General features: G+C 37.3%; 1 protein-coding gene across 2 annotated transcripts in view; it reads left to right on the top strand.

Annotated features, from left to right (window-relative positions):
- The window catches only part of FAM76B (family with sequence similarity 76 member B), a 217547-nt gene that overhangs the window by 157766 nt on the left and 33810 nt on the right, over positions 1-25971 (top strand). Inside the window, exon 11 of one of the 2 annotated variants that reach the window (XR_012474351.1) lies at positions 17767-17925. The gene's annotated coding sequence lies outside the window, so the exon portion shown is untranslated. Of the gene's footprint in view, positions 1-17766; positions 17935-25971 lie in introns of those variants that run through there. The other variant, XM_074216526.1, reaches the window with a different exon arrangement.

Genomic DNA, 25971 nt, shown 5'->3' with positions numbered 1-25971 from the left:
ATTGGAAAAAATAAGATTTAAATTTAAAAAAAATGACTGGGATGAATATTTTTTTGATTTGTCAGTTGCTGGTGCAAACTCAGTAATATATGGGACCAGCCAGCTGACTCAGTGGATAGAGCACTGGCCCTAGAGTCAGGAGGATTTAAGCTCAAATCTGGACTCAGATACTTAATAATTGCCTAGCTGTGTGACTTTGGGCAAGTCACTCTTAAATCCCATTGCCTTAAATAAATAAAAAAAATTTAAAAAAAGGTGTTGAGGGAACAAAGAATGAAAAGTCCAGAATGTTAGTTCATTCATTTTATAGACAATTACACCTTGTATAGCATTAGAGTATAAGGTGAAGCTTTTGTTTCTGATGAGATGTTAGGCTAAGAAATCAAAAGCGCTCTCCTTTAGGATGAACTATGTTAAAGGATGGATTTAGAAGGTGGTTATAACCTAATTTAGAAGTTGCCTGCTATAGGAAAATTTGCATTGTGCAAAAAAAGGAGATTGGGAACTAGGACCAGGTGTGACACCACTGGAAATGCAAGGAATTGGCAGTAATAAGTTAAAGAAAGATATGAATTAAATACCTGTATGTGAGTAGTAAAGTCAAAGCATAAGGGCAGCCTTCATGGAGGAGAAAGGGACTTAAAGCAAAGAATCATAGGATCATGGATTTAGTGAAAGGACCAGATTTGTTCTTAATACTTTTTGCATGTATTCTCATTCAATCCTCACAGCCTTAGGAGGTAGTTTCTATTATTATCTCCATTTAAAGTTATTTAAAGTTAAAGATACTGAATTTGTCCAGTTGAGAGGTAATGAAGAGGTGTCCTAGGTGGGTGGCACTGAGAATCAAGTGTGGGGAGGGGGAAAACAAGCATTTGTCAAGGAACCTGCTATGTGTGCCAGACACTGTCCTAAGTGCCTCACAAATATTATCTCATTTGATACAACAATCCTAGAATACTCTTATTGTTCTCATTTTATAGCTGAAGAAACTGAAGCAGAAGGTTAATCAACTTGCCTGGGGTCACATAGCTAATAAGTATCTGAGAGTGGATTTGAACTCAGATCTTCCTGCCTCTAGATCCAGCCCTCTATCCATTACACTACCCAGATACTTAGACGAGACCTTAGAAGTCATCCAATACAACTCCATTACAAAATGAGGAAATTGAGACTAACAAGGTCTTAAAATGACTTCCCTTAGATCACATCAGTATTAAGTGGCATGATGGAAACTTGAATGCAGGTCCCTAACTCCAGATCTTTCCTCAGTAACATACTGTTTATTTTTTGCTGTTGTTGGTAAGTCATTTTTTCAGTCATGCCTAACTCTAGGCAGGGGAAAAAGGTATGAACAACAATGTAGAAAAGGAAAATTAGAAGTTGTTTATGCAGTCACCAGGTTTTTTTTTAAATGTCTTAGATGTGCTTATTCTGCAATATGTTATTATTGACCTGTCTGCTAATGTATGTTTTAGGGCTGAGTTAATCATTTTATCTGGAGGCTTCATGAATGAGTGTAAGAGGTGAATAACACTGGCAAAGTAGGTTTGAACCTGATTATGGAGAACTTTGAATAAAAGGAGACTAAACTTTATTTGGTGGATTTTGGAGACCTGTGGGAGTTTCCAAGCAGGGTAATGATGTTTTTTTGCTGACTGCAAGAAAGATGAGGGGCAAGGCACAGAAAGAAGTCTCTATGCAGGCAAGTACATTCAGGAGTTATTCTAGAAATTCCATTATCATTAACTACCCAAGCTAGGATGATGACAATGGAAAATGCTTCATAGTGAAAAAGAAGTAGGTAGAGAAAGGAAAGAAAAGGAAAGAACAAGGTACATGAGAGAAATATTATAGGGTGGAGCAGTTGAATTCATTGAAGATTTTAATTGCTATAAAATTCATGTTTCTTTCTAGCTAAGGCTAATTTCTTTTCACTTCTTGTAATTGGGTTAGCTCCTGGATTAGCTTTCCATCACCTCCCAGAGTCATGGAGGAGTTCCCACAGATTATACAGATATCAGAACTTTAGAATTCCCCCCAGGCTTTGGTAGCAGAGGGATCTGCAGATACTTTATAGGGAGGAGAGCCTTTTTGGAGCCTGAGCTATGGTGCAAAGTCCTTGAGAAAAGTTGACAAAGCCCAGTGAGTTGGGGAAAGCCCAACTATTAAAATTTAATTAACTGGAACAAAGAGAAACAGAACACTATGCATTCAGTAATGAGAAAGGAAGTTGGTATGATTGGATCATGTGGTCATAGGTACATTTTTATTTGGGAAAAATGATTGTACTTATTATTCCTGAAGTGGATAAAGTGAGAACGGGGTTAATGTAACTGAGGAGTTTTTCTATTTTTGAGAATCATAGATTATTGAATCTGCAAGCAAAAAGAGATTGTTGTGTTTTTTGCTTTCTCATTGTCTTTATTTTTCCATTGTCTGTTCATGTCTTTTGTTTGGATGAATCTCCATTGTGGTTTTGACTCTTTCTTTCTCTCTAACCTTGACTGTCTTCCTTTCTTTCTTTAATAATGATCTCACTTCGATTTGGTTTTCAGGACAAAAGAAACCAAATTCTAGCAGCTGCTATGACTATGCCATATGACTACTCAGTTTTCTTTTTTTTAATATGTAAATATTTTATTTGTTTTCCAATTATATACAATAGTAGTTTCTACCTATCATTTTTTGATAAGGTTTTAAATTTTACACATTCCCCCTCCCCACAGAAGGCAGTCTGATAATCCTTACATTGTTTCCATGCTATACATTGATCAAAATTGAATGTGCTATGAGAAAAAAATAATATCTTGAGGAAAAAATAAAATATTAGAGATTCTGCTCATTTTTAAAATTTTGTGAAGTCCCTGCTGAAGGAATGCTGGACAACAAGTGTCTGAGTGATGGGAAAAAACCTTGCTCTCCCCACTCCATCCCTAATCTTCATTGATGCTTATTCCTCCATCATTGACCCTTCTCTCCTATGAGTTCAATGCTCCCCAGAAACAACAGCCCAAGACTTCCATATCAAGCTTTCTTAGTTGTAATTTGTCAATATTAGACTTGAAGTAGATCAAAAATTGATTACATGGATGTGCAGAAGGATTTTGTTTTGTCAGTCTGAGTTGGAAAAGAAATAGAGAGGGTGCAGTAGGTGGCACCATTTGCCCAGGGAAGGTGTTGAATTCAACAATTCAATAGCTATTTGCTGAGTGCCTATCATATGCCAAAGGTGTAAACTAGCTTATGTTGGGTATATAAAGCCTATCTGTGATAGGCTCAAGATTCCCTGTTTCCTTGTGAGAGGGATTAGTTTTCCCTAAAAAGCATCAAAGTTATCTGAGGCATGGTATTGGTCTCAGCCTCCCTTTGTATAAAGATATACAAAGATGGTGTGGAGTCTCTTTCTTAGTGGCTGCTTAAAGACTGCCTGGGTTGGCAAATTCTGCCTTGCTGAATGGACTTATTTAGGGTTTGGTGGAGGGATATGTCACCTGGATCCTTCCTTTTGTTCACATTTTTTTTTTTTTAGATTTTTGCAAGGCAATGGGGTTAAGTGGCTTGCCCAAGGCCACACAGCTAGGTAATTATTAAGTGTCTGAGGCCAGATTTGAACCCAGGTACTCCTGACTCCAGGGCCAGTGCTTTATCCACCTAGCACCACCTAGCCACCCCCCTGTTCACTGTTAACTTACGAGTGTCTCAATTTATCCCAAAATATGAGCCTTCACTAAGACTGTCAGTATAAGGCTTGTCCCTGGAAACATTACTTCTGCCTTCAAGGCATTTTTATTTTACCTGGGGAGATAAGGTATATAGACATATAATAATACAAACATAACCTAGGACCCTCCCCCATTTACCCTCTCAAATATAGATGGATGGATTTCCCCTGTTTATGGCATGGTTGAATAGGCAGCTGTTCAAAACTACAGCTCTTGAATGTCTGATTTTCTTTTAAAAGACCAAATCAGAGAAAATTTATATTCAGAGCAAAAAACCATTTCATTTGCCACATAAAATAAACAATGAAAGAAGTCCTCCTACCCTTATATGCACAGGTGCATACCCTCCCACAGATTTCTACATCCCTAGTAGGAGAAGGAAGGCTTTGCTGATTCACCATTGAACTATTAAACTTTCTGATAGGGCTCCACTAAATTTCAGCAGCTGTGCGGCCTAATCTCCACCAGGGAATATTGACTGTACTTTGTGTGTAATTTAGCCTCAGTGCTATTCCAATTCTTTTGTGAGTCATACACATAGTCACATCTAGCCAGCAATCAAAATCCCATGGGTCATATCTGTCCTTTGGATTCTTTTGATTTTTATGCCATCTGCAATTTCTTCAGGATTGAAGGGTGTGGGGTGAGAAAATTCCTTTCAGCTCCCATCATATCCCTGATTTTTTACACTGGATCTATGCCAGTTACTTTGGAATTTCACTTATCAATCTATAGAGACAGAGTAGAGTTCCTGACCTTTGAATTATTGTAAGACTTTCCTATTTTCCATTTATTAATTGACATTATCCTACCTCTTGCCATGGCAATATGGAGTAAGGATGGAGTACTGGAATTAGAGTCAGAAAGACTTCCTTTCAAATCCTCAGATACTATGTGATACTGGACATGGCATCTTTTGATACCTCAATTTCCTCATTTGTAAAATGAAGGGATTGCACTCAATAGCTCTTAAGGTCCTTTCTAGTTTGAAGTTTATGATTTTATCCAGTGTGTTTCCCTGTAGTTCTTTTGTAATTCAAATGAACAAACATTTATTGTGTGCTATGTGTGCAAAGACTGTTCATTTAAAAATATCCTTTTAAAATGTGAAGGATGCTCAGGGTCTTGTTTTCATATAGCAGAAGTACAAGAAACAGTCTTGCACCTTTCCCTACAGGTGCATAGATAGGAAATCTGGTAAGGGACAAGAAGATGCTAGCAATTAGAAAGCATAGAAACCAGTTAAATCTTGTTATTGCTGTTAGAAGAAAAAGGCAATGTTGCTGAGTTGGAATGTGATCTAGTCCTTGAAGAATGAGTAGAATTTTGATGGGAAGAGATAGGTTTGGAGATAGGGTGGTGCAGAAAGAACAAAATAAGCAAAGATATAGGGTGGATTCAGTCCTGGCAAGTAATCGGGTGTGGCTAAGCAATGGAAATGGGTAAGACCATGCAGTAGGAGATTATAAAAAATAGTAGGAGAGCCTTGGATGTCTCCCTTAGGAGTTAGAACTTTTATCATATAAGCAATAAGGAGCTACTGAAGAGATTTTTTTAAATAGGGAAATACATAATCTGATTTGTCTTTAGAAAAATAATTCCAAGCAGCAGTATGTCTTTTGGAGGAGAAATAAGATGGAGAGACTAGTTAAAAGGCTCTTTCCCTGAGAGGTAGGGAGGAGCACACCTAGGTTGGTAGCACCAGAAATGAAGTGGGGGAAGAGAATAAGTAATCAGATTACTTACTGTCAAGAGGAGGGAAGGGAGAGGGAGAGGGAGAGGAGAGGAGAGGAGAGGAGAGGAGAGGAGAGGGGAGGGGAGGGGAGGGGAGAGAGAGAAATGAGGAACTCAAAATCTTACCAAAAAATGAATATTGAAGAGCCTTCTATGTGCACCATTAAATTGATTTTAAAATAGTACCTTATTAATCCTTAATAACCCTATAAGGTAGATGTTATAATTTTCCTCATTTTATAATTGAGGAAACTCAGATAGATAAAGGTTAAGTGTTTTGCTCAGGGTAATACAGTTAAGAAGTGTCTACTTTGGGCTTCCTGACTCCAGTCCCAGCCTTTGTCTTCTATCCAGAAAGTTCTAAAATTTCAGGCTTCCCCTTGGTCTAAGATCCCCACTATTGGTCTTAGACTGGATCTGAGCTGAATCAAAAATGATATTCCAGGGTCACTTTTGGTCTTACTGCTTTCTAGGTACAAAGCTTCATACTGTGATCACTCCTCATGGTAGTTCATAGTGGATTACCCCCAGCTGATCAGAGCTAGTAGGGAGATCTCATTCAGCTCTTGTGTCTGCTTCTTGCTCAGCATTAGGCCGGGCAAAATCACACCAGTCTTATTTTCTCCCCTGGAGCCATTTGAGTTCAGTGACCAAATATGGTTTAGGATGACTCAAGGTGCTCTGGTTGCAGTGAGGGACTTTGGATAGAGAAGGTTAGCTCAACCTTCACAGGCTGAGGTCTTGAAATGAGAATAAAATTAAAAGAGAAAGATCTGAATTACCCCAAATTACTAGTAATTAATAATCATTTTTCTCAACCCTATTCTAGCTCAGAATTCTCTCTTCAAGAGATCCACCAGTCTCAGTCTCCTCAATAGCAAGGACTGTAAGTGTGTTCCAGTACACCCAGGGAACCTAATATTTTCAAACCTCCTTCGGCATAATCATAAAATTATATTTCTCTTATACATACCTGTACATGGCACATGGCTAGGGGCCAATTAAGGTTTAGTTGTAACTCACTGCATTTAGTAACAAGAATAAGTACATAGTTTTTAATCTAAAATTTTAAAAACCCAACCCCATCATTCTTGAATTGAGTTTGGAAATAGACTGAAACCAATATCTCCTAAATGGGTGATCACTACAGGAAAATAGCTTATTACCATGTATATGCTTGGAGAGAAAAAGCTAAAGTGCTGCAAACCACTTTCTTCTAATAAACCCAGTGATTTAAAGGTTGCCCTTCACATCATGAGATACATCAGTCTGTCAAATAGCTACACCCACTCAGACAGGTGACCTGAATAACAATTTGTATGAAGTCATTGTAAGGAATAAGATTGCAATAATTTGACTTACTATATATGCCCTAGGGAAGAGTGGTGAGGCTAGGAAAATATTTTTGAGGAATGCTATTTTCAGGGGGATATAGGTATATTTCATTTCATGAAATTGATAGGATCTTGAAAAGCTATGTACAAATCGAATTTTGGTAAATCAAATCATATTCAATCTACTATGGTTGCTATTTAAAGAATTCCTTATGTGAATCCTGATGTCAAACTAAGAATCTTTTAGTAGAAGAATTACATCTGTTTCATCTATCTGTATTTTTATATACAATATCAGTTTTCTTAAAGTTGATCCTTTGCATTTAGTATCAGAGACCATTAGTATTATCTATCTTCTACCTACCTTATTTTTTATGCAACATCTTAAAGGTTCAGATTATTACAATGTTTTTTGGATTCTTCCTCTAATCAAAAGCATAGCTCCAGATTCCCACTTTCCCCTCTCCAAATTCCCCCAGAATAGTTGATAATTAATCATGGGGCATTATGATAAGGCCATTATCTCCCAGGATTCTTCTAGAATCCAGGGGAGTCAGGAAGCCCCGAGTTCAAATTGTGCACCAAACATTTACTAGCAGTATAACCCAAGGAAAGTCTTATCTGCCTTAGTTTCCTCAACTAAATTATTATTCTCAGCAAAAGGGGAATAACAACCCCCAACTCAAGTTCGTTATTTAGGTCAAAGGAGATATTTGTAGAAGCACAATGCTTAACAGAATAGGGGGTTATCTCCAGTTGACTTGATTTATATCTGACCACTGGACCCAGATGGCTCTGGAGGACAGAGTGAGGCTGGTGCCTTTGCACCCCCCCCACACACACTCCCTTAAATCTCATTCACTTGCAAGTCATGGCATCACCTTCCTGATGCCATGATGCCATGACCAGGCATCACCTGATCCTTTTCTAGAAGAAAAAAACAAATAAGAAAGGTACAGACTAGGTGCTAAATAAATACTTATTCCTTTCTCTCCTTCACCCCTTCTTTAGCACCTCCCTTCCCCTTCCCTGCTCCCCCTTTCCCTCTCCTCCACAGGGATTAATTTTTTTCCCCCTCAAAGGTAACAGTGCTGTCCCTGGAAACTGATGATCCCCTGCCTTCCCTGATTAAGCTTCTAAGTTACCCAAGGGCACAAAAAACCCCACCCACATGGTGATTGTTTGCTGGCCACATGGTCTTCAGGTCCTGCCCTGTTGACCAGATGGTTTCCAAGGGGAGATAAGAAAGGCTGCATTTATAGATGATAAATTCCACTGTATCCTATTGCATATCTGTGCTGTGTTGGAACTAAGTAAATATCCCTTTGTTAACTATTCAATGACTTATGAGTGACTCATTTCATTCCAAAAGCAAACTTGAACTATGAAGATGCCAATGCCCCCAATGGGCAACATGCCAGTGAAAAAGCACGCAAGGTAAATACTAAGGAATATTTATTCTAAATACAATCTCCCCACATCATGATTTTCAGAGTCATGTTATTGTGAGACTCTATGTCCCTGCTTCATGGATCTAATTTTGGGCTCAACATTGCAAGTGAAGACTTGCCCAGTGAATGAATGCTGAAATCTCAGTACCTGAGAAAGACTATTGTCTTTACATTTATCTGGTGAGCCCTCTGAGTTCTCAATAGATGAGAAGGAAGTAAACCCATCTCCTGCTCAGCCTAGATAGAAGCACCATAGCAGACTTCTGGATCACTTGGGATCTGAGATTTAAAGTTGGAAAAAGTATCAAATCCCTGTACTTTAATGGAAGAAAAAGCTGAAACCCAGAGGTTAACTGACTTGTCCAAGATCACTCAGCTAATAAGTGTCAGAGGCTAGATTCATACCCAGGTCTTCCTGACACCGAACTGAACGCTAGATAATGGTACTGACCTACATATTAAATTACATTAAAGGAAGAAAAACACTGAGTTTTGCTTCAGAGCCACCATTAAGATGGGCTTATGTAGTAGTTAAGGTTTCTCAAAGAAACTACTTTTGTTTTTTTTAATTTATTTTTTTATTCTCATTTTGTACAAATGTTTTTTTACATTAATAAAATATTCTTGTTTACAAGTAAACAAAATACCCCTCCTCCCCCATGAATATAGATAGACTTGTTTGGGTGAAAAAAGTAAAGGGGAGAGGAAAAAAATTAAAATAAAAAATAATAATAGTAATAATTGTAGGTATGGCCAGGTGGTGCAATGGACGAAGCAACAGCCCTGGAGCCACGAGCACCCGGGTCCACATCCAGCCTCGTAAACCCAACAATCACCCAGCCGTGTGACATGCAAGCCACCCGATCCCCACTGCCCTGCAAAAACCAAAAAAAAAAAACCAAAAACAGAGCATTGGCCCTTGAGCCAGGAGCACTTGGGTCCAAATCTGGCCCCAGACACCCAAAGATCACCCCGCTATGTGGCCCCAGGCAGGCCATCCAGCCCTACTTGCCCTGCACCCTCCCCCAAATAATTATAACAAAAAATGTGCTTGAGTCTTTGTTCCAACACCAACAACTCTGTCATGGGTGGATCTCATTCTTTATGATAAGTCCATCACAAAAGTTATTTCCATTTTTTCCCACCATTGCCATTGCTGATCGCATCTCCCTCCTTTCTTATTTCTCCACTACCATGTACTCTATTTTCTCTCTCCTTTCACTATGACTGCTGTAGGGTAGCTGAGTGGCTCAGCAGACAGATCCCTGGTCCTGGGGCCAAAGAAGCCCTGAGCCCCCATACCACCCCTTAGGCCCAGAATCCACCTGGCCCTGTGGTCCTGGGCAGGCCTTCCATTCCCAGCCCCTTGCAAGAAGTAAGAAAGAAAATGTGTTATATCTGGCCACTCTCCCCCCATGGTCCATCCTCTCCTCCTTTATTCACATCCCCACCCCTTCCCCCCCCCCCCGCTCCCCCCTCCTTCTTACTCCAGATGTCTATACCCCATTGAGTATATTTGCTGTTTCCTCTCCTAGCCATCTCTGATGAGAGCAAAGTTTCCCTCATTCCCCCTTGCCTCCCCCCTTCCATATCATTGCAATAGTTCATTGTAATAAAAGAAATCTTATTATATGAAATATCTTGGACTATTCCCCCTCTCTTTTTTCTTTCTCCCATTCCATTTCCCTTTTTTTTCTATTGACTCCATTTTTACACCATATTTTATCTTCAAATTCAGTTTTCTCCTGTGCTTCAACTATAAAAGCTCTCTCTACCTGCTCTATTAACTGAGAAGGTTCATATGAGTATTATCAGTGTCATTTTTCTATGCAGGAATACATGCAGTTCATCCTCATTAAGTCCCTCATATTTCCCCCCTCTCCTCCAATCTCCATGCTTCACCTGGGTCCTGTATCTGAAGATCAAACCTTCTGTTCAGCTCTGGCCATTCCAAAAGGAACCTTTGAAATTCCCCTGGTTCATTGAAAGTCCATCTTTTTTCCTGGAAGAAGACATTCAGCCTTGCTGGGTAGTTCATTCTTGGCTGCATTCTAAGCTCTCTTGCCTTCCAGTATATTGTATTCCAAGCCCTAGGAGCTTCCAATGTAGCTGCTGCTAAGTCCTGTGTGATCCTGACTGCAGCTCCATGATATTTGAACTATGTCCTTGTGGCTGCTTGTAATATTTTCTCTTTGACTTGGGAATTCTGGAACTTGGCTATAATATTCCTAGGGGTTGGTTTTTTGGGATCTCTTTCTCTGGGGGATCGGTGGATTCTTTCCATTTCTATTTTGCCCCCTGCTTCTAGAATATCAGGGCAATTTTCCTGTAGTAATTCTTTGAAAATGATGTCAAGGCTCTTTTCCTGATCATGACTTTCAGGTATTCCAATAATTTTTAAATTATCTTTCCTAAGTCTGTTTTCCATATCAGTTGTTTTTTTCAATGAGATATTTCACATTTTCTTCTAATTTTTCATTTATTTTGGTTTTGAAGTATTGATTCCTGATTTCTGTTAAATTCATCAATCTCCCTGAATTCTGTTCTTTGTCTGAAGGATTTGTTCTCCTCAGAGAGTTTTCTTATCTCTTTTTCTATCTGGCCAATTTTGCTTTTTTAAAGCATTCTTCTCCTCAATAACTTTTTGAACTGTTTTATCCATTTGACCTGAGATGGTTTTTAGCATGCTATTTTCTTCAGCATTTTTTTGGATTTCCTTGACTAAGCTGCTGACTTCATTTTCATGTTTTTCCTGCATCTCTCTCCTTTCTTTTCCCAGTTTTTCTTCCAACTCCCTCATTTGATTTTCAGTCTTTTTTGAGCTCTATCATAGCCTGAGCCTAATTTCTGTTTTTTCTTGGAGTCTTTAGATGCAGGAGCTTGTGCTTCCTCATCTTCAGACTTAGTATTTTGGTCATTCTTGGGCTCATTTGCAAAATATTTCTCAATAGTCTTCTTTTTGTTTCTCTGCTTGCTCATTTTCCCAGCCTGGGCCTGGTTTGGGGTGTTTCTTGAGCTTTTGGGACACTCCCACAAGGGTCTCAGTGTGTGAGGTTCTGTCCTCTCTCCTGGTCTGTGAATGACCATAAGTGCCCCCCTCTGCCAAGGGGCTGATGTGGGGGGGGCTGCTGTTCTATGGGGAGGCCTAGACTATGGTCAGTATCTGAATGTGGTCAGAGCCCCAGAGTCTTGTTTCAGGGGCAGAGGACAGAGCTAGGCAGTCTCTCTTCACTTCCCTCCCTCAGCTCAATGGGCTCATGCCCTGGGGGCTCCTGCTTACAGGCTCTGCCTGCTTCTGTTTCCTGGATCAGGGCTGGGGAAACAGGATGCTGCTTGCTGTGTGCCCTGAGGGCTGGGCTCCACGTGCTCACTCTGGCAGAGGTCCCCCACTGTTCCCCCACTTTGTGCCAGTGCTCCTCAGGGTGCAGCTCAGGAGACTCCCCTGCTGCTATGAGCTGAGACCCCCAGTGCCCTGGGGCTGCCTCTGGGAGGCTGAGGTTCTTTGGCTCTGGTGGGCCACCCCTCTGGCAGGCTGCCTCTCTGACCCCGGGGAGCAGAGCCTTTCTGCTCTTTTCCAGGTTACCTTGAGTAGGAGAACTGCCTCACTGGGTCCCTTTGTGGGTTCTGTCTCTCGAAAGTTTAGTTAGAATCCTTAGCTGATGAATTTTATCTGAATGCTCCTAAGACTTGATCCCTTCTTGTTGCCATCTTGGCTCCGCTTCCCTACCTTTGTTTTTAACTAAAAAACTGCTATCTTTACCCAAGGTTGATTCGCTAACTGTACACTTTCTGAAAATGAATGTTGAGACAAAAAACCTTGTTTAGTTGGGAAAGAGTAATTATTTTGGATTTTAAGATCCCAAACAGAAGTCCAGGTTTCTCTTGATTGTCTTGTCTTTATGTGAAGGCTTGTAAAGTAGAATTTCTTAAGTTGGGGTGTGTGAACTTTCTTAAAATTTTCTTAATTTTCTATAATTAAAAAGGTACCCAAAGACCCAACCAGACTGCAAAGGGGTTCATGACACAAAAATGATTAAAAATCCCCAAACGTGACTATTCTGCTCTGCATTCTTGTTAGACATTTCCTCCAGAGGAACATATTGGTAATTCTATGCCTCTCTAACTCATAAGCATTTAACTTGATTAATACAACAAATTTATACTCTTTATCCAAATCTCCCAACTCTTTAAATTTTTGGATTTCTTCACTTTTTGAATCAACCCCCACCTCTGTAACTTTTTCCTTATGTATGTACCAAGTTCACCATTACAAGTTTAATCTTCTAGGAAATCATTTAGCCAAAGTACGTGTTATCTCTGTTTCAAATCCTTCCTTCCAAAAAAAGAAACCTCACATCCTTAAAACATATATGTATATATATATATATATATATATATATATATATATATATATATGCACACACATACACATTTGTTGTTGAATCATTTCAGTTGTGGATGACCTCATTTTTTGGTTTTCTTGGCAAAGACTGGAGGGGTTTGTCATTTCCTCCTCTAGCTCATTTTAAAGATGAGGAAACAGGGTAGCTAGGTGGTACAGTGGATAGAGCACTGGCCCTCAAGTCAGGAGTACCTGAGTTCAAATCCAACCTCAGGCACTTAATAATGACCTAGCTGTGTGGTCTTGGGCAAGCCACTTAACCCCATTGCCTTGCAAAAACTAAAAAAGAATAAGGATGAGGAAACCAAGGCAAACAGGGTTAAGTGACTTTTCTAGGGTCACACAGTTTTTGAGGCCATATTTGAACTCAGGAAGATGAATCTTCTTGATTCTAGGTCTGGGACTCCATCCACTACACCACCTATGTATGTAAATACACATGTTATATATTTAATACTCTGTTAAATATTTCTCCTCAAATATAAGATTATTCTACTACTTTGTACAGGATGCTTGAGAATAAAATTTGACATTAGTATCAATTCCTGTGCCATTCAATTCAACAGTATTTTTAAAACACCTACTGGGTACAGAGAGGGTCTAGAGAAGACACAAAATATACAAAAGACAGGTACTGATTTCATGGAACTTACAACCTAGATAGGAAAAGATGCCAACAGAGATGTCTGTGATGTACAAGAAACCCTGATAAATGCATTAGGAAGGCACAAAATGATGTATTGTCTTAGGGAAAAAGTTATTACCAACTCAGAAATATGGAAGGCTTTTATTGCCATGTAATTATAGAATTCATTCCAAAGAGCATATTTAGTGATTGAAATTATTTAAAAAAAATGTTTCCCTTGTTTTCTCCTTCCTCCTGCACTAAATTCCAGTGTTTCACATTGACTGAACCCTTGAGGCTATGGATCCTGGCATTTTTTTTTCAGAAGGCAGAATGTTTTTACAGGAGGCATTTAATGAGAAAAGATGTACCATTATGAAGACTTTAAGCATGACCTTCAAATTGGTATAACAATAAAAGAATTGTTTATATTACTTGTGTCTAGAATTCTGCTAAGATCCCATGATCTCTCCAACATTGAATCTTTCCATCTTTACCAATTTGATGGGTGAGGTGAGATTTCAGTTGTTTAAATTTGCACTTCTCTGAATATTAGTAATTTTAAAGATTTTTTTGGATGTTTCTTGATAATTTACCTTTCTTTTCCCAAAAACTATTATTAAACTTAAATCCTTTGGATATTGGTCAGAATTTCTTGATTTTATTTAAAATTTTTTTTATTAAAGATATTATTTGAGGTTTACAATTTTTCCCCCAATCTTACTTCCCCCCCCACCACGGAAAGCAATCTGTCAGTCTTTACTTTGTTTCCATGTTGTACATTGAATCAAATTGAGTGTGATAAGAGAGAAATCGTATCCTTAAGGAAGCAACAAGAAGTCTAAGAGGTAACAAGATCAGACAATACATTTTTTAAAAAAAATTCTCTATAGAATGATTTCCCCCAAGTAAACTGTAAGTCCCTTGATTGTAAGAACTTTTGTTTTTATTTTCTTCTTTTATTCTATCCTCCATCTTGAATTCATTTGTATGTATTCCACATATACCTATATATAAAAGTGTCTCACCCATTAGAAAGTAAGCTACTTGAAGGCAGAAACAGTTTCAATTTTGTCTTTGTTTCTTAGTACTCAAAGCATGGTGCTACCATCATAGTAGATGCTTGATAAACATTTTTTGATTAAATACTTAATTCATTCCAACTTTATAGGAGATTTTAAAAAAAGAAAAAATTACTAGAAAACAGTTCTCAAAGAAAAAAAGTTTTAGGACTGCTTCTGGATTTGTTGTTCAGTTAGTTGTTCCAGGGATTTTTCTTGGCAAAGTTATTGGAATAGTTTGTCATTTCATTCCAAGATAGCCCCATTTTACAGATTAGGATCTGAGGCAAATTGAGCTTCATGTGATTTGCCCAGGTTTGAATTCAAATATTCATGATTCTAACCTGGAAGTTTATCCATTGTGCTACCTTACTGCTGGGGCTACTATCTACTTAGTACCATGTACTACTTTTATAACACATCACAACAACTTATTTATGATAATCCTAGGATCATAAGATCATAGATCTAGAACTGGAAAAGATCTCAGAGGTCATGTGATCTAATCCCTTCATTTTACAGACAAAGAAACTGAATCCTAAACTGATTAAATAATCTAAGTCATCAAGAAAAGATTTATGATTCCATTTATAAGTTCATTGCACTGTTTAAGATGGCAGGAAGTGTATAGTTTATTTTAGGAAACTATCCATAAAAACAAAAAAGTCGAAATGTACTATTTTGGCAGAAGATGTGTTAACCACACTCTTGGCTTCTCACAGTGAGGACTCATTTCCCTAGGGCTACCAGGAGAACTATACATATTTAAGCTATATACATTCTATTGATGGAGCTAAACTGGATTACTGAAGTTTATGGGGTCAAAAATGTTGTAATGATTTTATTTCTTACTTGGTACCCACCTGGTTCAAACTTCAAAGTGTGTCCTTTGAAAATTATTTGTTACTAGTGACTCATTTGAAAATCCCATCTCCCATTTTCTTGCTACCAAGCTAAGAAACAAAGGGAGATCAAGGTTGAAGCATTTTAGCACCAGTATGTAACCTGTATGATCCAGAGATGTTTTTTGATGTGATGAGTAACCAAATCTTTTAGCCTTTATTAGAACTCTATTCCTAGCAACATTACCTACCTCGCTACTTTTTTTTTTCAGAAGAGTATTTAATCATGGTGCACTAAAACAATGTCCTTTAAGTTCACTAAGAGCATGTCATCCAAAAATAGTCATCAGAAGATTTGAAGTAGGGGTGGCTAGGTGGCAAAGTGGATAAAGTACCAGCCCTGGAGTCAGGAGTACCTGGGTTCAAATCTGGTCTCAGACACTTAATAATTACCTAGCTGTGTGGCCTTGGGCAAGCCACTTAACCCCATTTGCCTTGCAAAAAACCTAAAGGAAAAAAACCAGAAGATTTCAAGTATCTGGGATTTCATCCATGGTGGGGACAAGCTTGCTATGGGTACAGATTGTAGGTCCTCTAACTTTAAATAAATTCTCTTCTTTTCTCTGCCTGAAAAAAACATGCCCCCATCTCCAACCTTCTGGAGAAGAATCTCTCTGAATTTGCCAAGATGCTCCTCAGGTAGCCAAACTGGGCTCTCACTTGAAGAGATTCTGCTTTAGCTTAAGTTCTACTCAAGCCCAAAAGTCATTGCCATTTTCCATATAATTAGAATAGGAGACTAGTGGAAGGGGAAATAAATTACTGTAGTTTAAAAAATCATTTTATGTTAGTTCTGAATAACACTTTAATGTTGACAAAATGCCTTACAAAAATTATTTCCTTTGATCATCAAAAAAAATCCTATGCAAATCCTAGGGAGTACAAATATCATCATATTTATTTTACAGATAAGGAACTTGAGACTGAGATTTTTTTTAATGACCTGTCCAAGATGGTAAGTAGGTGGCAGAGTCAACTGCCCAGGTTTTCCTGGAAACCCAGGTTTTCCATCTCTGAGCCTAGTACTCTTTCCACCAACCTTAAGTTTATCCTATTATAACCCCTATTTCAAAAGGTACTGTCACAGAAATTATAGATACAGTAATAGAATCCAAAGTCAGTCAAATAACAGCTGGAAATACAAAAAAAAAAGGTGAGACAGTCCCTGACTTCAAGGAGCTCATGATCTAATATTGGAGACAGTAAGCAAATCAATATGCACAAATATACTAAATGCAAGATAAATAAAAAAAATGAGAGGGAGAAGTTTTTTGTAGAAGATAGGCTTTTTAATTTGAATGTAAAGGAAGTCAGGGAAGTCAGTGGATGGAGTTGAGCAGGGAGAACATTTCAGGCATGGGGGAAGAGTCAGAGAAAAGCTGAAGAACCAAGAGAGAGTGTCTTGTTTGTGGAACCCCCAAGAAGCCAATGCCATGAATCACGGTGGGGAGGAAGGTGTAAGAAGACTGGAAAAAGGGTGAGAGAAGAAAAAGAGAATAGATCATGAAGGGTTTTGGGTATCAGAGGATTTTGTATTTGATCTTGGAGGTCTTAGGGAGCCAGTGGAACAACTGTGAGTGTGATTCCTCTGTGTAGGAAAGTCCTATTTTGGAAACTGCCTCCATTAGTAATCTACATTGTTAATGTGTTGCTAGAGGCAGTGAGAAGTTAAAGGACTTGATCAACCACTGTGGTCATTGAGGTTGAATTGAATCCAAGTCTTTTGGACTCCAATACTTTCTTCATCTATTATTATTCATTTTTGGAAGATTATGGGTGGCAAATTTTTAACCTCATCTGGTTCCAAATTTTTATACACCTTTCTGAGTGCCTTTCCTTTGAAGCCACTAAATTTAGGAGATGAAAAGTAAACTAAAATCATTATTTGTATAACACACATAATGTGACCTAGCAAATTTGCTATAAATAAAAACACACTATTCATTTTAAGATCAGAAAAGAAGATCTTTTTTTGAATTATCCATTGTTCAGAACAACTTTAGGCAAGATTTTGAAGTAGGCAGATTTACTTTTTAGAATCTTCTCATCTCCAAGTCTTCCATTTCCTGCTCTGAATGCTCCTAATTTCACCCCACCATAAATGTCTAGCCTAAGTTCCATTCCCAGCAATTTCTTGCTCTTAATAAATCGTCAATAAATCCCCATTAATGTTTTCAGTGATAATAAATTAAGGTTATTACCCTTTCTAAAAAGAATTTACAATTGAAGTATGGAAAGGCTTCACAGCACGCTGTTGTTTGTCCTTCCTTTTCCAAGAGGACCAATGACATCACCAGGTGATGTCTTTACTGGCAGGAGGATTGGATTTAAATGAAGTATAATTGCAGAGTCATCAGTCTCATTCTCTCTTCCCAAGTCATTGAAGTCTAGTGGCAAGACAAAAGTCAGGACTGCTGTCAGTTATATTTTGAATGCAGTGGATGACCTTGGCATCTTCCATGTATGGCCAAGCTCTAAGTGCTCCATGCTGCCAACTTCATGGTCATTAGAATAAATTGTTCTCTTTTGCAGATTCCACTGGGTAAAATCTTCACATTCTTGGAACAGACATTCCTCTAACTCACTGATGGGTTGGTTTGAGACCCATCAGTCACCCTCAACCAATTCCTTTGCAAAGAAGGTTGACCGGAATATGACCATTGCACATTCTGCAACTTCTTAGAGCCACAGGTAAGAGTTGGATGAATCAGGTGGACACCAAAGATGAATGAGCAGCCCCCAAAAGGTCTCAACAAATCCTCACAGTAGAGATGCTTAGTCCTCTTGAACAACCTGTACCCTTGGTTCAACTGTAAGCTATGAGACAGACAAATGAGGGACTTATCTGAAGGACATCTGCCTATAATTGAGCCTAATTCTGCCCCTTGCCTTGGATTAACAAAGCATTTATTAAGTGCCTACTGAATTCAAGACACTGAGGGTATAGAGACAAAAGTAAAGCAATCCTTACTCTTAGAAAATTTGCATTTTACTGGGGGGCAAGCAACATATTCATTTTAGTAAGTGCAAATATAAGGTATATGCAAAATATAATCCTAGTTGGTTAGGGCAATAGATGGAGCTCTGAACCTGGAGTCCAGGAAACTGGCTTCAGTTACTTATTGGCCTAGACATGTCACTTAACTTATCTCTGCCTCAGTTTCCTCAACTGGAAAGTGAGAATAATAATAATAGTATCTATCTTCCAGGCTTGTTGTGAAGATAAATAAGATAATATTTATAAATCCCTTAACATAGTGATGGCATGTGGGTACTTAATAAGTGTTCATTTCTTCTTTCTAAAAAGAATAAATTCTTCCCACTGCTGGATGTCAATATTATGAGATTGTCTCCTCTGCCCTGGGATAGTTATGACTGAGTACATTGTAAAATGGCAGGGCTGGGCAGATGGCCTCCAAAGATCCCTTCTGGATCTTTTATTCAGATTATATGATTATAATTCTAGGTGTAGTTTTTTAATTCAGGAAAGGACTACCACTGCATAGTTATACTAAATTCTCTCAGGACCCTAGAGATAGCCCCATTATGGGAGAATCCAATTTCTCTATTCACCACTGTCATCTTTGAATGTCCCACTTATGTATTTCTATTTCTACAAACAACTACTCACCATGACAATATTTGGAGCTTAAACTAAACCATTTTGTTAATAAGGTAAAAGAATTATTGATAATAGCACAGATATTATTTTTAAAAGTATATGAATGATAAAATACACCAGAATACATTTAAAAAGCCTATGTCACAATCTCCTACCATTGCTTTTAAAATCTGTGAAAGGGAATGGGTACAAACTTATGGGAACTTGTCAGGAAAACATATGAAGGAGGAAAATCTTTGTTATCACAAAATAATTCTTGTAAGTTTTGACATCATTAGTCCATTCAATAACATACACACCACTCAAAACCACTTTTTTGCTATGACTTCTCAACTGGACAGATTCTCTTTTCCTCTATATCTGAATATAGGATTTATAATCTCTTTCGATTTAGAATCATCCTTCAAAGGACATTTAGAAAGTGTTACATCTCTAGTGTAAAAAGCAATTTCCTTTATGTCAGGAAACTGCAAAACTCATTAGGCTTTCTATCCTTGGCCTATTCAACCCAACCACTTCTTTACTCATCAAGATGTGGCTTTGTCCAGTAAGGAGCAAGCTCATGTCAAATCAATTCAGGTTGTGTAAGGCAAATCCAACCTAGCCAGCTCTTCACATATAGCACAGCAGCAACTGGATCTTTCCATTTTCTGCTTTTCTCTCATAAACTAGAGGGGTCAGAAAAGAGCAAATAATGTTTGTTTCTGTGAAGTTTCACATCTTTTAGACCTTATGTGCAATGGAGAGCAATAGTTTGTATTGTATTCTGCATTTAGCTAATCAGGAACTAGTGACCAACACCTTCTTTTCAGCTCTCCACTTTTGTTATTAGTTTCTTTCAATAGCTCCAACTCACTGCTTTATGAGCTCTGAGGGAAAAGGGCATTATCAGTTATGAGGATGAGGGCAGGCTTCCGGGCAGAGATAGAATTAAAGTTGTTTTTCAGAGGACAGATAGGTTCATTATTACAAAATTTGAGAACCAGCAAGAGCCCTCTAATCCAAGGGTTTCCAGTCTTGGGTATTCATGTCTACAAGGGTAGAAGAAGCTTGCCAAGGAGGTATAAGAAATATTGTAAATATAATGATTATCCTATTTAAATTAATCAATCTCAGTTTTATTTTATACTGAAAAGGGAATATGGACCAGTTTATTGAAAGTTAAGGGACTAGGAGATTGGAGGAAGATAGGAATTACTGATTTAGTCTAACCTTATTTTACAGATGAGAAAACCTAGGTCTGAAGAATTTATAAAAAGTTACAAAAATAGTTAGTAGTAAAGATAGGACTAGAATCTAGTTCTCCTTATTCCTAAATCTTATTCCTCATTCTACATCTGTATTTCAATAGTTGGTAAAATCACCAATGCATAAAATTTCAAGGATTATTCAGGAACTTTGTTTTAATATGACAATCTAATTTCCACAAAAGAAAATTGTACAGTGCTTTTACATACTGTGGCTAGGCCTTCATGGCCAATAGAATGCAATTAGGCAGATCTGCAGGGAGTGAGAGACATTAGATATTTTCAGCTAATTGAGGATTAGAATTAGCCAAATGGCCTGGTGTTGGAAAATACAGTCTTAAGGGATAGGAATGTGTTTGAGAAAACAAAACTTTGGATGAGGTTGATATTTAACTGTTCATTTCTTGCCCAGGCTGAATGAATGTTTTTAAAACTTCTTCCAAATGTATGTTTATTTATTCAACTGGAACTATATGGTCCCAGAGACAGAATGTCTGCTAACATAGCTGACTCTAGTGAGGCTTATCACTAGAAGTTGGCCTTTTTTTTGTACAGTGACCCATGGAAGTATCATCCATAAAACATTTGACCTGCTTCAAAATATCAAGGATCTGCCATTCTATCACCAAGCATACTCCTTCTGGTAACCCAGAGAACAAGCTTTCATGTTGTTTCATAGGGGCTTCTTATGCACTGCTGTGGCTAAAGGAGTTTATCATCATTTTGATCAGTCAATAGTTGATAAACCTTTCCAAACTTAGAAAGAATGGATTCTAGATGAGATGCAGCACTGGTAACTTGTTTAGTTCAGTAGGCTCTATGCAAGATTGTGCCATAATAGAATTTTCTTTGAGAATGTGAGGTCACCTTGGGATGAGGCATAAGAAGAGCATTTTAGTGAAGGGAAATGCTAAAAAAATATGTAAAAAGTTCTGGGAGTCTCTGAACTATATTTTCAAGAAATCTGAGGAGTTAGGTTAAAAGGAGGATTGTGGAGAGATTGAGACAAGGGCTCTGGGATGAAGATGATAGAGCCAGAAAGGGACCATATCTCTAGACCAATCAAACCTATGGCTCCAAGATAGAAGCAATGACAAAAACTGCCGTATTAGTACCAGGATTCTTTAATATACATGCCAAGACAACATTGAGGTAGCATTCTCTGGGTATAGGGAATTAGCCAATAGTGGTTTTTGTGAGTAGTGTGACACTTGATTGACTTCATTTCTTATTATCTTGCCTTCTGTTTGAAATAAAGGGCCTGGACATGGCATTACAAGTTTTATTTTGGCTTGGTTGGAAAGAGTTAGTGGAACAGTGGGTTCATGAGCTGTGGACTGAAATAAGCATTGCTACTCTCCCCAACCCTTGAATGTCATGGGACTAGGAGTAGCCAGTATGATGGGGCAGAGGGTTCTACATGGGCATTATAAATATACTGTGAGTTAAAAGGCCAAAAACTCAGGGTGGGGGTGGAGGAAGCAAGCAGAGCAATTGGAATTTATAAAACAGAAGAATATGAGCTTCTTGAAAACTGACTCTATTCTGTTTTTATTTTTGTGTCTCTAGCATCTAGCATCAATCTAGTGTTGTATACAAAGTACACTTAGTATGTACTAAGTGCTTAAAACATTTTATATATAAATATGTGCTCTTGAGTCAATATCTTGAAGTGGAAAGGCTTTTCTACAATGTGTCTTGTAAGATTTATACTCATTTTAAAATTATCTTCAAGCATACTTAGGATAGACATACATTAAAGGAATACAGAAGTTTCTTCAAGACAAATACAAAATAGTAACTCAATTTCAAAACTGAAAAGGTGTATCATTTATTTTTCAAAATTGTTTTATTTTTAATAGTATTTTCCCACAATTATATGTAAAGACAATTTTTAACATTCATTTTTTCAATTTTACAATTCTAATTATTTTTCTTTCCCTCCCCTCTCCTCTTCCTAAATGGTAAGCAATTTGATATAGGTTATATTTGTGTAATCATGTAAAACATGTTTCCTTATTAGTCTTAATTGTGAAAAAAACAGAGTAAAAGGAAAAATCAAAAACAGTGAAGTGAAAAATGTATGCTTTGTTCTACTTAAGAGTCAAACAATCCTTTATCTGGATGTGGATAACATTTTCTATCATAAAGTCCTTTGTAATTGTCTTGGATCATTAGCTAAAATGATTCATAATTGATTATCATATGATGTTGCTGTTACTTTAAATTCTGGAGCAGAAGAACCAATAAAAAGTGGGAATGAAAACACTTTCCAGTCCAAGACAACTTAGAAGGGCTTATCTCGGGGTGGCTAGGTGGTGTAGTGGAGAAAGCACCAGTCTTGGAGTCAGGAGTACCTGGATTCAAATCTGGTCTCAGACACTTAATAATTACCTAGCTGTGTGGCCTTGGGCAAGCCACTTAACCCCATTTGCCTTGCAAAAACCTAAAAAAAAAAGAAGGGCTTATCTTGTTGGGGTGAGAGTAGAACTCAGAGCAACAAAGTCACAACCCAGCAAGTCAGCAGCAGTGGCTTCTGGAGTTATTAGCCACTGACAGAAAGTGGGTTGTAATATTGCTCAGAAGGAGATTAAAGGGGATCTGTGGATACAGAGTTCCAGGTTGCAGAAGCAGGGAGAAGAAGAGGAGCAGTGACACACCAATGTTTGTAGCTGTAGAGAAACGAGGACCCTGATCATGATTTTGATGCTCATCAACCTGACCACTGACTAAGAAAGCTATGACTGCACCTCACTTTAGATCATACCACCTTGGAAGAAACAAAAACATAAAGACTCCTCCCCCCCCATCTGACTCTGAAAATAACAGCTAAAAACACCCCTGAATCTTGGGACAGTGTTTCCGCCACCCCAGGAGCAGAGTTCAACTTTAACATAAAGTAAAAAGTCAATAAATAGGCAAGAAAGGTGAGCAAACAACACCAAAAAAGAACCTGGCCATAAAAAGTTATTATGGGAATATCAAGACACAAACTCAGAAGAAGAAGAAAACAAAGTCAAAATAGCCACATGCAAAGCCTCAAAGAAAATTGTGAATTGTTCACAGACTCAAAATGTATTCCTGGAAAAACTCAAAAAGGCTTCTAAAAATCAAATAAGAAAGGTTGAGGAAAAATGAGAACAATGCAAGAAAATCATGAAAAAAGAGTCATCAACTTGGTAAAGGAGCATAAAAGATACTGAAGAAAATATCTTAAAGATCAGAATTGACCAAATGAAAAAAGAGATACAAAAATTCATTAAACAAAAAAACTCCTTAAAAAAAGTAGAATTAGCCAAATGGAAAATGAAGTACAAGCTCACTGAAAAAAAAATTCATTAAAAATTAGAATTAGAAACTAATGACTCCATTAAAAAGCAAAAACAAAATGAAAAAAGTAGAAGAAAATGTGAAATATCTAATTATACTTCAACTAACCTGAAATAAGATCATAGAGAGATAATTAAAGAATTATTGTACTACCTAAAAGCCATGATTAAAAACAATAATCTAGAAATCATAAACTGCCCTGAAATCCTAGTACCAGAGGGTAAATAGAAATGAAAAGAATCAATTTGTCATCTCCTTAAAGATGTCCCTAAACGAAATGCCAAGGACTATTATGGTCAGTTCCAGAGCCCCTGAGTCAAGGAGAAAATATTATAAATATATAAAGAAACAATTTAAATATCAGATTGGCATAAGATTTAGAAGCTTCTACATTAAAGGATTAGATATTCTAAGGGAAAAAGAGCTAGGTTTACAACCAAAAATAACCTACCCAACAAAAGTGAGAGTATTTCGTCAGGCTAAAAAAATGGATATTTAATGAAATAGAGGACTTTGAGATATTTGTGATGAAAAGACCAGATGAATAGAAGAATCAATTTCCAAATATAAAATGACAGAGAAATATAAAAAAAGGAAATATGAAAAACAAATTATAAAAGATTCAATAAAGTTGAACTGTTTATATTTCTACATGTGAAGCTAAGAGCTTTCTCATTATTATGGCAGTTGGAAAAAGTATACCTGGAAAGAGATCATAGTTGTAGTTGAGTATAATGGGATGATTTTCAAATATAAAATTAAGGGACAAGAAAGAAGGAAACACTAGAAGAAGGGGAAAAGAACAGCAGAGTAGGGCAAATTTAACACATTAAAAAGAGGTGTGGAAGGAAGAACTATTACAGTGGAGGGGAAAATGAGGGTGATGTGGGAATGCTTGAACTCTGCTCTCTATGGAATTGACTCAAAGAGGGACTAACATACTCAATTGGATATAGAAATCTATCTTATCCTACAGGGATATAGGAAGGGAGAAGAATGAGAGAAGTGGGGAGAGCTGATAAAAGAGAGGGTAGATCATGAGAGGTGGTAATCAAAACCAAAGAACTTTTGAAAAGGTGAAAGGGGAGAGAGAGAGAGAGAGAGAGAGAGAGAGAGAGAGAGAGAGAGAGAGAGAGACATAGAGAGAGAGAGACAGAGAGACAGAGAGAATGAGAATAGGATGGATGAAAATATACAGAAATTGTAACTATGAAAGTGAATGGGATGAATTCATCAATAAAACAGAAATAGGTAGGAGAATAGATTAAAAACAATAAGCCTACAATATTGTATTTATAAGCAGCACTGTTGAAGGAGAGAGATGTACATAGTGTAAAGGTAAGGAGCAAGAGTAGCATCTATTATGCTTCAACTGAAGTTAAAAAATAAGCGGGGTGGGGGGGTGAGGCTAGGTGGTCTAGTGGATAAAACACTGGCCCTGGAGTCAGGAGTACCTGGGTTCAAATACAGTCTCAGACACTTAATAATTACCTAGCTGTGTGGCCTTGGGCAAGCCACTTAACCCCATTTGGCTTGCAAAAACCTAAAAAAAAAAAGCAGGGGTAGCTATCATGATTTCAGACAAAGAAAAAACAAAAATACATCTAATTAAGAGAGATAAGCAGGGAAACTACATTCTGCCATGTTGTGTTAAACAGTGAAGTAATATCAAAACTAAACACACATGCATCAAATGATATAGTATTCAAATTCTTAAACGAAAAGTTAAATGAGTCATAAGAAGAAATAGACAGCAAAACTAAACTTTTGTCGGGGGAAACCTCTACTTTCCTCACTCATAACTAGATAAATTAACAAAAAAAAGAGCTTCAGCAGATAAATAAAATTTTAGAGAAATTTTTAGGCCTCTGAAAAAAAAGTAAATAGGAATAGAAAGAAATATATCTTTTTTCTCAGTGATATGTAAGACCTACACAAAAATTGACCTTGTATTAGGGGATAAAAACCATATTACTAAATACAGAAAAGTAGAAATATCAAGGATATCCTTTTCAGATCATAATTCAGTAAAAAATTACATTTCATTAAGACCTGTGGAAACATAGATTAAAAGTTAATTGAAAACTAAATAATCGAATCCTAGAGAATGAGTGTGTGGGGGGGAATGAGTGATTCAAAGAACAAATTATAGAAACAACCGATAATTTCATTACAGAGAATGTAATGAAAGCAACAAATCAAAATTTATGGGATGCAGCCAACACAGTATTTAAGGGAACTTTTATATCTCTAAACACTTAGATCAGTAAAACAGAAAGAGAAGATCAATGAATGCATTGAAACTAAAAAGAAACTAGAAAAAGAAAAAAAGTATTTCCAATTAAACACCAAATTGGAAATCCTGACAATAAAAGGAGAAATTAATAAAATGAAAGTAAGAAAATCATTGAATATTGAATAAAACTAGGAGTTGATTATATGGGGGGAAAAAAACCACAGCAATAATAAGATGGATCAACTATTGATTAATATGTTCTATAAACAAAAAAAAGAAAATCAAATTACCAATATTAAAAA

The sequence above is a fragment of the Macrotis lagotis genome, chromosome 1, assembly GCF_037893015.1.
Source record: "Macrotis lagotis isolate mMagLag1 chromosome 1, bilby.v1.9.chrom.fasta, whole genome shotgun sequence".
Taxonomy (NCBI): domain Eukaryota; kingdom Metazoa; phylum Chordata; class Mammalia; order Peramelemorphia; family Peramelidae; genus Macrotis; species Macrotis lagotis.
The sequence above is the reverse complement of the archived record's forward strand: the minus strand, read 5'-3'. Positions and strand labels throughout refer to the sequence as shown.